General features: G+C 41.3%; 1 protein-coding gene across 3 annotated transcripts in view; it reads right to left on the bottom strand.

The window, feature by feature from the left end:
* Nck1 (NCK adaptor protein 1) overlaps positions 1–13,169 on the bottom strand; it is a 63,460-nt gene extending 50,291 nt beyond the window's left edge. For 2 of the 3 annotated variants that reach the window (XM_074059925.1, XM_020185251.2), the window contains exon 1: positions 13,011–13,169. The gene's annotated coding sequence lies outside the window, so the exon portion shown is untranslated. The remainder of the gene's footprint in view (positions 1–13,010) is intronic. The other variant, XM_074059926.1, reaches the window with a different exon arrangement.
* Between the last annotated feature and the right edge of the window lie 2,120 nt (positions 13,170–15,289).

The following is a 15,289-nucleotide window of genomic DNA, read 5'->3' as shown; positions in this document are numbered from 1 at the left end:
GCAGGTCAGTCATAGGAGGATCTGCAACGCCACCCATTTAACCCTCAAACACTGGGCTCCATCTGAGCTGCTGGTGAGGCTTGGCTCCCAAGCAGTCCTCAGACTCTCACAAGAACCCCATCCCTGTGCCATACCCACTTGAGCTCACTGAGGTAGGCTTGCCTTTACATGACCAGTGGAAAGTGATGGATACCCCCATACTCACAGCCCGAGGTACCATACCCCAGAGCTATCAGTGAAACCTAAGGGAGCTAGGTCCTAGCTTGTGGTGCAGTACCACAACGCTGTGACACAGGTCCCTGAGATATTTACAGACATTACCAACATAGATTATAGCTGAAGCAGCTACACAGACACTGCACTAAAGTACCTGCCTGGAAGCAGAGCCAACGCAAATTATCCAACTAACAACTTAGGACATGCTAACAACACAGTCTTTTACTATGAAAGCCACCCTATAAAACTGGCAACTGACCCACCAGACCCACAAATACCAAGATAGGGACACAAGAAGCATAAAGAAATATGGCAACATGATACTTAACGGAACATAAAAACCCTTTAGCAACAGGCCCCAAAGAAAAGGAAGTCAACTAATCTGGTGATAAAGAATTTTTAAAAATGAGAAATTCAAGGTTAGGAGCAGTGGCTTCATGCCAGATAGGAAGATTATGGTTCAAGGCCAGCCCGGGCAAAAAGTTAATGAGACTCAAGAACAAGCTAGAGGTTCACACCTGTACTGCCAGCTACTAAGAAGGCTCAGGAAGGAGGACTGCAGTCCAATGGCAGCCCTGGCAAAAGCATGAGACCCTATCTGAAAAATAAACTAAAGCAAAAAGGGCTGGAGGCATGGCTCAACTAGTACAGCACTAGCCACAGGCCCTGAGGAAAAAAATTGTATAAATATTTCAATAGACACAGAAAAGACATTTGATAAAATTCAACTTTCCTTCATGACGATAAAGAAAAAAAGAGGAAGAGAAGGAGAACTTCAAAAAGTTAACTACACAGGCACTGTAATCTTAGCTATTTAAGAGGCTGAGATCCGGCAAGTCCAGGCAAATAGTTTGCAAGACCCCATCTCCAAAATAACCAAAGCAAAGTGGACTGGAGGTGTAGCTCAAGAGATAGAGCACCTGCTTTGCAAGCACTAAGCCCTGAGTTCAAACCCAGTCCCACCAAAAAAAATTAATTATAGACAAAATGTATCTCAACCAGGGCTGAGATGACAAACTCACAACTACAATACAACAAATGAGGAAAGCTAAGACCATTTCCTCTAAGATCAGAAACAAGACAGGGATGTTCACTTTCACACTCTTACTCAACGTAGTACTGGACATCTTACAGCAGGAAGACTGGAGAAAGACATAAAGGGCATCCAAGGAGGAAAAAAGGAATGCAAATTATTCCCTCCGCAGAAAGCATGATTTTATATAGACAACCAAAGACTCAGCAAAAAACAAATTCAGTAAGGCTATATCCCTTTTTAAAAAAATAAAAAAATACAAAAACCCAGAAGCCTTTTTATTCACAAATAACAAAATTGCTGAGAAAGAAAATCCTATGTTTACTACCAAACTCACTTTCAACATATACTGGACAAAGGAAAGTTTCTTTAGAAATGATCTAGAAAAACTGACTATCCACATACAGAAGAATGAAACCGAATATAAAAATTAAGGTGGGTCAAAGAATTAACTAGGAAAGGATTTTTTGAAGAAGACGATCCCAAAAGCACAGGCAACAGAAGCAAAAATTGACAAATGGAATTACATCAAACAAAAAAGCAAAGGAAAACAACCAATAGAGTGAAGATACAACCTACAGAACTGGGAGAAAGTATCTTCAAACTTCCTATCTGATATTGGATTAACTTACACAGTATCTAAGAAACTCAAACAATAACTGCAGAAAAACACAATCCAACTTAAAAAATGGGGAAAAGAGAATTTACAAATGACCAACAGATATGTGAAAAAATACTCAAGATCATAAATCACCAAGGAAAAGCAAATCAAACCCACAATGAGATATGGTATTACCACAGTTACAATGACTATCACCAAAAAGACCTTTTAAAAACTAAATGCTAGTGAGACGAGGACAAAGGGCAGTCCTCATGCAGCGTTGCTGGGAATACAAATCATCAGTCATCAGGGAACACATTATGGAAGTTCCTCAAAAACTAGGAATAATCCAGGCACTGGTGGCTCACTCTGTAATCCTAGCTACTTGGAAGCCCAAGACTGGGAGGATCACAGTTTGAGGTCAACCTGGGTAGATAGTTTGTGAGACCTCATCTTCAAAATAACCAGAGCAAAAGTGGTTTGAAGGTGTGGCTCAAGCAGTAGAGACCCTGCTCTGACAACCCAAAGCCCTGAGTTCAAAATAACAAACTATAAATAGACTGGAGGTGTAGTTCAAATGCTAGCAAGCAAGTTTAAACTCAAGTACTGCCTCCAAAAGAGGAACGAGAAATAGAACTATTATTGTGTGTGTATCTCTCCAAAGGAAATCAGTATGTTGAAGAGATACCTGCACTTACATTTTTTTGGGGGGGGGGGTTGGAATGGGGCTCGAACTCAGGGCTTTGAAACTGCAAAACAGGTGCTCTACCACTTCAGCCACACCTCCAGTCCACTTTGCTGTGGTTAATTTTGGAGACAGGGTCTCTCAAACTATCTGCCCAGGCTCACCCAGAACCTCAATCTTCCTGACGTTAGCCTTCCAAGTCGCTAGGGTAACAGGCGCGTAAGCACGTGGTTACCCACATTCTTTGTCTGTCTGTTGACACAGGGGTCTTGCTACCTGGCCTAGGCTGCCCTTGAACTTTTTTTGGTTTTTTTGGGTTTTGGTACTGGGGTTTGGACTCAGGGTCTCACGCTTGCTAGGCTGGTGCTCTGCCACTTATGCCACTCCACCAGCCCTTTTCTGAGTTGGGTATTTTTGGGATAGAGTCTCAAAAACTATTTACCCGGGCTGGCTTCAAACAGCGATCCTCTTGATCTCTGCCTCATAAGTACCTAGGATTACATGCATTAGCCACTGGAGTCTGGTTCTGGTGGTAAACTCTTGATCTTCCTGCCTCTGTCTCCGCCTCCCCAGTGCTGGGATTACAGGTATGTACCCATACACCCAGCCCCACTTAGGTATTTACTGCAGCAATATTCACAATAACTAAAACATGAAATTAATTTAGATGCCACTGACAGGTAGATAAAGGAAATGTAGTGTATACACACAATGGAATCTGATTCAGCCACTAAGAATGAAATTTTGTCCTTTACAGCAACACGGATGGAACTGGAAGACATTATATCAAATGAAGTCAGTCAGTACAGAAAGACAAATACTACATGTTCTCACCTGTATGTGAAATCTATTTCTCACAGAAATAGAGAATAAAATAGTGGTACCAGAACCTTAGAAGATTGTAGAGAAGGGAGGGATGGGAAAAGGATAATGGGTACAGGTGTCCAGCTGGATAAGAAAAGGAACAGCACAGCAGTATAACTATGATTGACAACAATGAATTGAATGCTTTGAAAGAGCTTCTTAAGAAAATTTTGGATGTTCCCAACACAAAGAAATGATGTGTATCTGAGTTGACAGATATGCCAATTATTCTGATCTGATCACTACACACTGTGTACATGTATTGAACTGTCACATTATACCTATAAATATGTACCATTACTGTCTGTCATTTAAAGCTTTAAATCTTTTTCAAAACAAAAATATTAGAAATAAGATTTTACATTAAAGAAGTATCTCATTTCTTTATGATGGGAAAAATCCTACCAATTTTTACTCATAATTTCCACAACAGGATTGTAAACTGGAGTTTCTGTGTAGGAATAATAGTGGACTAGAAACAGCATTATTTATGGAAAGCAGAAACATGGTAATAAGGACAAAGTAGGCAAAACTTTTTTTTGGAAAAAACCAGAAAGTAAACATTTTAAACACAGGGGAAGGGCACACTGTCTCCGTCACATATTCTTCTCTTTTGCTTTGATTTTTTGAAACAACCCTCTAAAAATGTACAAGTGAAGCTGAAGGTGTAGTTCAGTGGAAGTGTTTACCTAGCATGTGTGAGGCCCTGGGTTCAATCCCCAAGCACCACAAAAAAAAAATTTTTTTTTTTATTATTGTAGAGCAATAAAAATAAGATTTTGGAGAAGTTCCAATAAAAATAGTGGATTTAATAGTTATTTCTTTTTTTAAGAAATTAGCCCACGAGGGCAAAATATATAGAAAAGCAAACAATTAGCAACAAAGTTTTAGAAGGTAAAAGATCGACAACTGGTAACTAATTCACTTAGTGAATGTGAGAAAGGTAAAACCTAAGGAAAGAGTTGCAAACCCAAGTCACATCCTGGAATTCTGAGAAGACTCAAGAACTGGCAGCTCGTGATTCTGTTAAAACTGGGAGAGGGAGCTAAATACTTAAGAAAGACAAAAGCAGCCTGAGAAGCTGTTAAGTCCCTAGATCTTCCTTATGGCTGGCTATCCCACTCTCACTACCAAGTCTGTTGGTGCATTCCTTGAAAAGGATGTTTGGTTTTTATCTTTGTTTTTTAAACAGTCCCTGAAGTAGGGTGTACCAGACAGATTTAAAGATCTACGTATTCTACCAAATATGGGGAGACCAGAAATCCACTCCCTTATACCAGCACTCCTGATGGCCAACCGTCAGCTCTCAGGCAAATTAAGTTTTCCCTCATAAACATGACGCAAGAGGAAACAGATGTCTTGCACATCAGGATTTTCTCCAAAAAATGGCTGGTTTGGAGCACCATGCCATGAAGTTCAAAGATAACAAATCCCAATCAATTTAAGCTTTATAGCTACCAGTCACCAAAAGATTATTCACATCTAAAGTAACCCTCAGACATGAAAGTTAAAAAACCAAAGCAAATGGAGAAAATCCAACTTAGAAGAGCTGCAAGGAGAAAAAGTATTTTTTTAAAGTCATTTATAGCATTAGAAATCAGAGAAGATACTGCATCCTAAAAGGAACAGATACAAGATACTATATAAAAATAAGAGTGTTTGTGTTATTGGGGTTTGAACTCTGAGATTTAAGTCTGCTAGATTTTACCACTTGAGCCATGCCTCCAGGCCATAAAAAGGAATTTTGAGAGAAGAAAAAAAAGACCTTTTTGAGAAACCAAAATCCTGACAGCAAAAATAAAAATTCAATTGAAAGTTTAGAAAATAAAGGACAACTTCCAAATAAAATAGAGCAAAAAGACTGGGAGGAGAAAAAGGAGAGAAGAGAAAATTAGAAAACTAGTCTAAGAGCTAGCGCCAGTGGCTCATGCCTGTAATCCTAGCTACTTGGAAGGCTGAACTCAGAGGATCCCAGTTTGAAGTCAGCCCCAGCAAATAGTTCATGAGAGCCTCTCCATTTCCAAAATAATCAGAGAAAACTGGACACATTGCTCAAGAGTAGAGCACCTGCTTTGCAAGTTCTAAATCCTGAGTTCAAAGCCCAATCCCACCAAAAAAAAAAAAAAAGAAAAGAAAACTAATCCAGAAAGCCAAATGACAAAAGTTTCAAAAACAAGAAACAAGAAGAAACCAATGTTACAGAATGAATTTTGTCCCTCCTTCCTCAACTAATGTTGAAACCCTAACTCCCAACGTGACTATATTTTAGAGATAAGGTCTTTAAGGAAGTCAAGAAGATTAAATGAGCCAGGCACTGCTGGCTCACACCTGTAAGTAATCCTAGCTACTCAGGAGGCAGAGATCAGGAGGATGTTGGTTTGAAGTCAGCCCCAGCAAATAGTTTTCAAAACCCTATCTCAAAAAACCCTTCACAAAAAAGGGCTAATGGAGTGGTTCAAGATGAGTTCAAGCCCCAGGACCGAAAAAAAAAATTAAATGAGGTCATATGAAACCTAAAGCAAAGGGAGAGCAATCTGCACAGAAAAACCAGGAAGAGATGCTTTATCAGAAACTAACCCTGGCTGTGGTATTTGAGCAGCCCTAATAGACTACTATAACCATCAATGAAATAATTCAGGAAAATTTCTTAACTAATGAACATAATTTTGCAGATTTAGAAGATACAACAAATATCCAGGAAAACACATTAAAAATAGATGTGTTCTAAATCACATTGCCATGAAATTTCAGAATACAGGAAAATTTCAGAAAAACAGAAATATTTTTACAATCAAAAGTCAGAACAGCTGGGCACTGGTGGCTCATGCTTCTAATCCTAGCTACTTGAGAGGCTGAGATCTGAAGGATTGCAGTTTGAGATCAGCCCGAGCAAACAGTTGGAGACCCCATGTCCAAAAAAAATAACAGAGCAAAATGGACTAGAGGTATGGCTCAAGTGGTAGAGTGCCTACTTTGTAAGTGGAAAGCCCTGAGTTCAAACCTCAGTCCCACCAAAAAAAAAAAAAAAATAGACACTGAAGATTCAGAACATTAGGCTACAGATGTAACTGTGTGGTATGCCTAGCATGGGCAAGGCCCTGGATTTGATCTCCATCACTACACATACACACACACACACAAAAGAAAAGAATCAAAATTCTTCAGATTTCCTAAATGAGTTATCTCCCTAGAAAAGAATGGCACAATGTCTTCTGAAGAAAAATTGTTTCCTATCTAGACTTATTACCCAACCAAAAACAAAAACAAGACTCACTAATACAAAAATCTCAAACTTTCACAAGAATCTAGTATGTACCAACCATATAGGACTGGTTGAAGTGGTCTAAAAACTGCTAAAGATAGCAAAATTCTACTCCCAGGTACTTATGCCCAAAAGGAAAACAGTATGCATGTCTACTGAAAGATGTGCAACTGAAGCCACACCTGGTGGTGCCTGCCTGTGATCCCAGCATTGAGAAGGGTGAGTTCAAGGCCAGTCTAAGCTACATAGCAAGATCCTGTCTGAAAAGAAATTGAGATTTTCCTCCGTTCTCTCTCTCTCTCTCTCTCTCTCTTTGGTGGTGGCACGAGGAATTTCAACTCAGGGCCCACTTGAGCCACACCAAATCCAAGTCCTTTTTTTTTTAAAGTAATTTTTCAGATAGGGTTCTCTCATTTTTACCTGAGATCGGCCTCATACATAGCTGGAAATGTGCCACCACTCACTTTCTGCTTATTTGTTGAGATGGTGTCTTGCTAACTTTTTGCCTAGGCTGGCCTTGAACCAGAATCCTCCCAATCTCCACCACAGGAGTAGCTAGGATTACAGGCATTAGTCACTGTCCCCTGGCAGAAATTAAGATCTTCTATTGGATACTGTAACAGGAATTTATCAAAAGTAATAAAGTGGAAAGCCTTATACCAAAGATCTTTATTTCAGAATTATTTATAACAGCAACATACACACATACCCCTACACCTGCAAAGAACATTTGCCATGCCAACCCTGGATTTCTCTGGCATGAGAGAGAAATTATTTGGCATCTTTCTGTTCCTAGCAGCCAAACTTAATACTAATTAACCTAAGAGAGCCATCTGCTCAGAGGGAAGAGTATGCTCACAGGCTCCAAAGCAAAAAGAACTTGGCTATTCCAGGGCTAGAGGAAAGAAAATATAGCAAGACATGCAGCCAGAAGAAGACACGAGTCAAATCCCAAGGCTGGACATGGCTAAGAAGTGAAAAGAAACACAGAAAAACAAATTAACTAACTTCCTAGGGCAGCAAGTAGAATTGCTGGAATGCAGAGGGATTGTATACTAAACATTCTAAATGTTTCTTTAAATATAATTGTTCAGTAATACCTAGTAGCTGGAAGTGATCGAGCATTTCCAAGGAAAATAACCCAATGCTCTGTTAAAATTAATTTTAAAGTTTCTAAAAAAAGACACTGTGTATCAAATTCTGTTGTATCTATTATTTGAGTTTGGAAATAGTGCTGAAATTTTGGAAGATTGATTTAAAAAACCCTCAAGATGAATCCATTATTTTTTTTTAAACCTCCACATGGTCTCACTGGTTGCTTTATTCAATTGGCGTATCTGAACAAAAGCAGAAATCACTCACATCATACTCACATCCAACTCGCCAGTCACTAACTACAATTTCAGAAATAAGAGAACACAGAATCGATGCTTCAGAAGTTTATTTTACCAGTGGCTTATTTACTTTTAATTTTATTACTGACTGGCTGTTTTAGACAGGGTCTCCCATGTTGCCCAAGCTGGCCTCCAACCCCTGATCCTCCCATCTGAGCCTCCTGAGTACCAAGGTTTATTAACTGATTTACACAAATAAAAACAAGTCATATTAACAACCAAAAACTGAAAAACTGTTTCCTAACCTATTTCAGGTCAAAAGAGGAAGCATTCATTGTCTCCAGAGATTTCACCTGGCAGCTTTTTATGCTGACTTATTCCAGCAGCTCTTACTATGAAAAATACCAAGGCAACTCTCTGTAACCTCAATTATCAGAAACTTTATAGTTAAGGAGAACAGGGTAATGAAGAAGGAATATACAAATGCTCTCTAACTCCCCAAAATGCAACATGATTTTTAGAATGTTTTGCTCAAAAAGCAGATGTACTACTGGTTCTTGACAAACAACAAGATGACAAAAAGTAGCAAGAGAAGGGCACTGAAGGCTCATGCCTGTAATCCTGGCTACTCAGGAGGCAGAGATTAGGAGGATCGTGGTTCAAAGCCAGCCAGGGCAAATAGTTCATGAGACCCTGCCTCGGAAAACCCCTCACAAAAAAAAAAAAAATAAGGCTGGTGGAGTGGTTCAAGGTGAAGGCCCTGAGTTCAAGCCCCAGTACCACACACACACACAAAAAAAAAGTAGCAAAAAGTGTTACTCTTTTAATACTCCAAAGGGGGAAGAGAGCATTAATTAATTTACTACTCCATAAACCCTCCAGGTTTACTCCACACTATGACCTCGTTTTGCATTTACTTTCAAGGCCCCTAAAGAGTCATTCTTTTTCTCAAGAAATTCAAACAAATTCTACTAATAAAACTTACAAGGGATTCAATTTTCTACACGAACACACACACACACACACACACATACAACCTGCAGTGCTAGGGATCAAATCCAGAGATTCACAACTGCTAGGTAAGTTCTATTACCAAGCTACATCCCCAACTCCACCATCCACTTTTTAGTGGGTCACAGGACTCAAGTATGATGACAATATTAATTTTGTTAATTCTGCTAATACATAAGTACAGAAGAAGACAATATATATTTTTAAAAAGGTAAGCCAGATGTGGTGACACACATGTAGTCTCAGCTACTCAGGAGAATGGAGCACACAGTCTAAAACCAGCCTGAGCAGGAAGGTGAGACCTTGTCTCAAAAACAACAACAAAAGCCAACAAAGAGAGAAGACTGTACACGGAATTTAAATTATCATCTAAATAATTTACAATTCAAGTCATGAAGGTTCCCCTGTCCTCAAGAGGTTCTAAATCTGTATGAGAAGACATTAATACACAAAATGCAAAATATTGTGAAGCAATACAAAGTGACGTTATGAGATTAGCAGTATGGTTTCATAAAGAACACATGAAGCTGGTTGCCGGTGGCTCATGCCTATGAACCTAGCTACTCAGGAGGCAGAAATCAGGAGGATCTTGGTTCCAGGCCAACCCAGGCAAACAGTTCAGGAGACCCTATCTCAAAAACAGGGCACATACCAGGGCACCAGTGACTCATGCCTATAATTCTCAGCTACCAGAGAAACTGAGATCAGGAGGATCATAGCTCAAAACCTGTCCCAAGCAAATAGTTCCTTAGACACTGTATCAAAAATACGCAACACAAAAAAGGGCTGACTAGAGGAGTGACTCAAGCAGTAAAGTGCCTGCCTAGCAAACAAAAGGTCCTGAGTTCAAACCCCAGTGCCACCAAAAAAAAAAAAAAAAAAAAACACACAAAACTTAAGGAGATTAGGTTTGAGTCTCAGCTCTGCCTCAGTAACAAGATGTGTGAAATTTAGTGCAATTACTCCGTATGGATTCCAAAATTCAGCAGTAATGTTTTTTGATATTATATAAGCCCACATAAAATTAAAACCAACAGAATTAGGTCTATGGGTTCAAATAAAAGCAGCAACACAGGAATGGAACGGTTTGGAAAGCTGTACTAAAGATCAAAAATGAAACTTCAACAAAATTTTATTTCATTTGCTACTTGGGTAATTGAGGAAGAAATTTTTGTTTTAAATAGTAGGCAGCCTATGCATGGACATTCAAAGTTGCAACAGCTATGGTTAAAAGGTAGAAAATAACAAATGTAAATGTAGGTTAGGGGAAACAACTATCAACAAACACTGCTGGCATGAGAAAAATAGGTTTTGAGCACACTGTTAAAAGGCTAGGAATTCTGAACTATCCTCTGTAAAAAACAGAGAGCTATCACTGGTTTCTAAACAGTGAGGGATGTGTTCAAAGCATTATTTTAAGGTCTAAATTACTTATTACTGTGTTCTGTAAGGCAGAACACAGTAGAGAATAGATAGGCAGAAAATCCAGTTAAAGCTAGTAAGTAATTCAAAGATAAAAATTAAAACAGAGTAAGAACAAAAAAGAACATATAACTAAAAGAAAAAAATTAACAGCTGGCAAAAATTGGCCAATCTTAAAAGGTTTGTGTCTGGATTATTGAAGCATAATGTTTATGTAATGTAACCAAAACAATGACAGCATATGGTATGTTTTCAAAGGGAAGACTCTTAAGTTCTTTGATATAAGTTAAAATGAGGATCATCCAAACCAAACTGCTGCCTTAATATATCTATAAATGCCATATTTGGCCGGTCTAGCTGTCTTCCTAAAACAGCAAAGTATTTAGGAAGAATTTATTAAATGCTCAGTGATTTCAAGAGTTACCTTCAATTTTATTTATCAAGTAATTATTTCATTTTCTGGTGTAGATAGAGAATGTCTGTCATTTTTCTTTATTACCAAGGTCAGTGAATTTATTCATTAAGTCTTCCTGACAAGAGATTGTAACAATAATCACATCAAATCTATTACGAACTTTGGACAGTCCTCACAGGTCCTAAAGAAAAATAAAAAAAACCAGCAGCATGAACTTCCACTTGGTGTCTAGTGAAACATGGCATGTGCTGTGCGGACAAGGTGGCTAAGGCCTATAATCCTAGCTACTTGGGAGGCTGAGATAGGGAGGACCAGGGTTTGAAGCCACCCTCAACAAAAAAGTTCCTGAGACACCCCCCATCTCAAGGCAGGGAGGAGAAGTGGTGCACACATGTCATTCCAGCCTGTCATCCCAGCTACATACAGAAGCCAAAAATAGGACAGTAGCTCCAGGCCTGCCAGACATAAATGTGAGACCCTCTCTCCAAAATAATCAGAGCAAAAAGGGCTGGAGGTGTGGCTCAAGCTGTAAAGTACCTGCCTAGGAACAGCACAGTCCTGAGTTCAAACCCCGGCACCTCCAAAAACCATGACATATATGTCACGAGTTTTATGTACATGGACCTGAAAGCACCAGGAAAACCTAGGCAAAAAGATAATGCTTGGGAAAACAAGGCAAGTGTTTTAAAATTTAATACACAAGCCAGGAACCGGTGGCTCACGGCTGTAATCCTAGCTACTCAGGAGGCAGAGATCAGGAGGATTCTGATTCAAAGCCAGCCCGGGGAAATAGTTCTTGAGACCTTATCTCGAAAACCCTTCACAAAAATAGTACTGGTGAACTGACTCAAGGTGAAGGCCCTGAGTTCCAGCTCCAGTACTGCAAAAAAAATCAAGACACAAACAGCTGAGACTTCAACACTGTATGTGTTATGTTCATTCCTACAGAGCACAATTTTCCCAAAGAAGAAAATCAGAGTTTGGAGCCAAGATGAAAGGAACCATTATTACTAAGCAACCCATGCATGTTTCTTGAGTCACCATCAAGATGTGAATGGGATGCCTATTGAAGAACTGACCATTATTGAAAATTACCCAACAAAACTTTCCTCTTGGGTTCTTTCTCCGTTTATTTTGTGTCCTCGCTCATGACTGAGACTTTAGGTACTATGATTTCACAGGTGCTTAAGAAATCGTTAGGGTTGGTTTGCCGTCCATGTATCAAAGTGAGATTTTAAACATGAGTACTTCTTGCAACACTCTTACCCTTTTCGGCCGGACCTTGAGAGTCACTGTTCCCCTACCCAAGATGGGGTTAGAAAGTTCCCAACCTCAAGTTCTTTCCTAACTCCTAAAGCTTCTTACCTAATACAACGACCAGAATTACTTTCGGATCATCAGTTCGACATTAACTGAGCCGCCTATGTTACAGTTCTCAGCCCGGAACAAAACCCAGCTGTCGGAGCACCTAATGGTGAACTTAACTCGTATGGAAACACGTAAGAAGCGGCAGGAAAGCAACCCATCGAGATCATTTTTTACCTGGACCTACTACAACTCGTGTCAAAAGCTCACAGGCCAAGCAAGTCGCATACAAATCTAAAGCAGGACCACACGGTCAACGCTAACACCTAGATTTCTCCCAGAACGGAGGAAAAACGGCTGGAGGGGGGAAGGGAGGAGAAGGGGCCGAGGGCGCTTCCCGAGGATGTCCCCCTCTCGCACGGATCCCTCTCCTGCTGTCGGGCTGGAGGTGATCACGAATGCCTTTCTTCTTCCCCACTCCCTACCTTCCGGGCCTCCGATTACGCCACGACCGGCAACAGGACTTTTTTTCGGGAGGAACACACTCAAGAGACAGCGCGCCGCACACGGGGCGGCCGCAGGGGCGCGCACCCCGACGCCGCGTTCCGGGAGAAGGGAGGCCGCGGGGTCGCGCCGCCCGGGGCAGTGACTCCAGGGTCGAGCAAAGCCTCGGAGCTGACGCCCAACCTCGACCGAACGGCCTCCCCGCCCCCTCCGGCTCAGCTCCGCGCCGGCAGTCGGCGCCCCCGGGGCTAAGTTCGCCGGGGAAGAGGAAGCGACGCAGCAAGTAACAGGCTGTGGGAACACACGGGGGACCGAAAGGCTGGTCCTGTATGTCTGCCTGCCACCGAGGCCGTCTCACCTTCCTTGTGCCGAGCCCGGGCGGCTCCAGTCACCTGAGGAGGACACCAAGACGCCGCCGCGGCCACGGAGATGGCCGTTACGGCACGAGGCCTGCGCTCCGCCGCCGCGTAGCTCTCCAGAGAGGGGCGGGCCGTGCGCGGGGGGCGGGCGGACCCACGGGGGCAGGAAACTCTCTCCTCGCCCAATCTCATAAGCTCATTCAACCTTTTCCCCGGTCCTTGACGCGACGGCGGTCTGCGCCGCGACGGGATTGGGCAAGCTGGCTTGTCAATCAAGCGCCGAGCTGGGCGTCTGGTGAGCTAAGGCTGCGCGGCGATAAGAGAGGATGGGGAGCGCTGGGCCTGGCAGTGACTTTCTGGGTTTTTTTTTTTTTTTTTTTTTTTTTTTTTTGCCTTTCTGGCTGCTCCGGCTGGTTGCTTTGAGCCTTCCTCTTCAGAAACGCCACAGCCAGGAATTACTGCGGCACTTAAGTGCCCTGGTTTCCTCTTCGTTTTTGCATCTTGAACTAGGTCCTCCTAAGCGGAAGATTCATTCTTAGGGACCGGGAGCGACAAAGAAAAACAAAAAGGCCTGGAAATGGAGACCTGGGAGAAAAATGTAAGGCGTGTGCTTGATTTAAGCCACAACCAAAATAAACTGAGTCTGAGGGCTTTCAGAGTGCCCTGGTGCGTGGGCGGCTTCCAGCCCTGTTGTTAAAAGGACAGTGACCTTCTGAGCTTCAACTGCCCATTCTCGGCTGCCCAGCCCCCAGTCACCTGCAGGGGCATCTGTAAGTTGGTTCTCCCCTGCATCTGTGCTGCAGCCCACTCCCCTCCCTATCACCTGCGTCATTACCTCCTAGCCATCTTTATGGCTTAGTTTAGGGAAACCTGCTGGGTTAGTAACTTTCTGGGAACAGACACCTTCTCCATCCCAGCTGTATCCGCACCTAAGTTGTAAACTCTATTAAATGGGGAACCATGTCAGTGTTCACTTTTCCCCCAGTGATACATCGCAAATAATCTTGTTTAAGGCATTCATATATTTTCATTTCCCTTTAATCCTGACCCTAACTATAAGTCTCAAAAGTTCACAGTTTTCTACATTTAACTTCAAAATTTAATCACTTGCGTGCTAATGGATACGTGTGGTATCCATTACTATGTGTGCCTTACATAGGCTCACAAGGTAAAGCAGGAATTACCTGTGACCTCTTCTTAACTTCTGTTTAGCTGAGACAAGAAGACCGTAAAACCAGGCAACAGCTTCTGTACGTGTACATTGCATTATTAGCATCCAAAGTGAATAATGCAAATGAATGAATTTATCCTGAGAGTTTGAATAACAGTGTTTCATCATGTCTACTATACACTGAATTGTATCCCTGCAAAATTCATACATTGAACCCCCCTCCCCAATGTGATTGTATTTGGAGATAAGCGTTTGGAAGGTGACTAAAATTGAATGAGGTCATGAAGGTGGGGACCTAATGAGATAGGATTTGTCTTGATTTTTAAAAGTCACACCAGAGAGCTTGCTCTCTCCACCATGAGGATACAGACAGAAGACAGCCTTCTGCAAGCAAGGAAGAGAGCCCACACCCACCATCAACCATGCTAGCACCTTGATCTTGAAACTTCCCAACCTCTGTAACTGTGAGAAAATATACTGTTTAAGCTTCCCAGTCTGCACTGTTTTGTTATGACAACCCAAGATAATGCAATAGGTTTTTTAAATGTTTATAGTTTATGGATTGAGATATTGTTGTTTTCATTTTTAATGAAACTGTTGTCCAGAAGTTAAAACTAGTTCTTCAGAGTCACACAACAGACATAGAAACTGACTCAATTTCAAATCTAGTTTCATATTTAATGTGATAGGGGCAGAGGGTGTAACTACAAAAACAAGTAAAATACAGACCTTCCCTTCACATAGTTTATACCATTAATTATCCCAGAAAAAAAAATATGCTGAAGTCTTAAGTTTAGATTTAATTTTGTAAGTGAATCTGTATTTTCTTAGAGGCCAATAATCTAAACACAAGACTTTGGATCCAGACCTCTTGAGTACTATATGCCACCCATTTAAGCAATGAAAGAAGCAACTGGAGGGGTAGAGCACTGGTTTAGCTTGTGCAAATTCCTGAGCTTGATCCCCAGCTCAGGAGTAAAAGCAACTGCAAGTGAGGGAGACAAGTTTTGTTTCTTCATGAAAGGATTTTAATTCCCTGTAAATAAGGGTTTTTTCCTCTTAATTTTCCTTCTCTAAGCTCATCACCCATTCTTACCAAGAACTCTT

This window comes from Castor canadensis, chromosome 17 (genome assembly GCF_047511655.1).
Source record: "Castor canadensis chromosome 17, mCasCan1.hap1v2, whole genome shotgun sequence".
Classification (NCBI taxonomy): Eukaryota; Metazoa; Chordata; class Mammalia; order Rodentia; family Castoridae; genus Castor; species Castor canadensis.
This window is presented reverse-complemented; position numbering and strand designations above follow the sequence as displayed.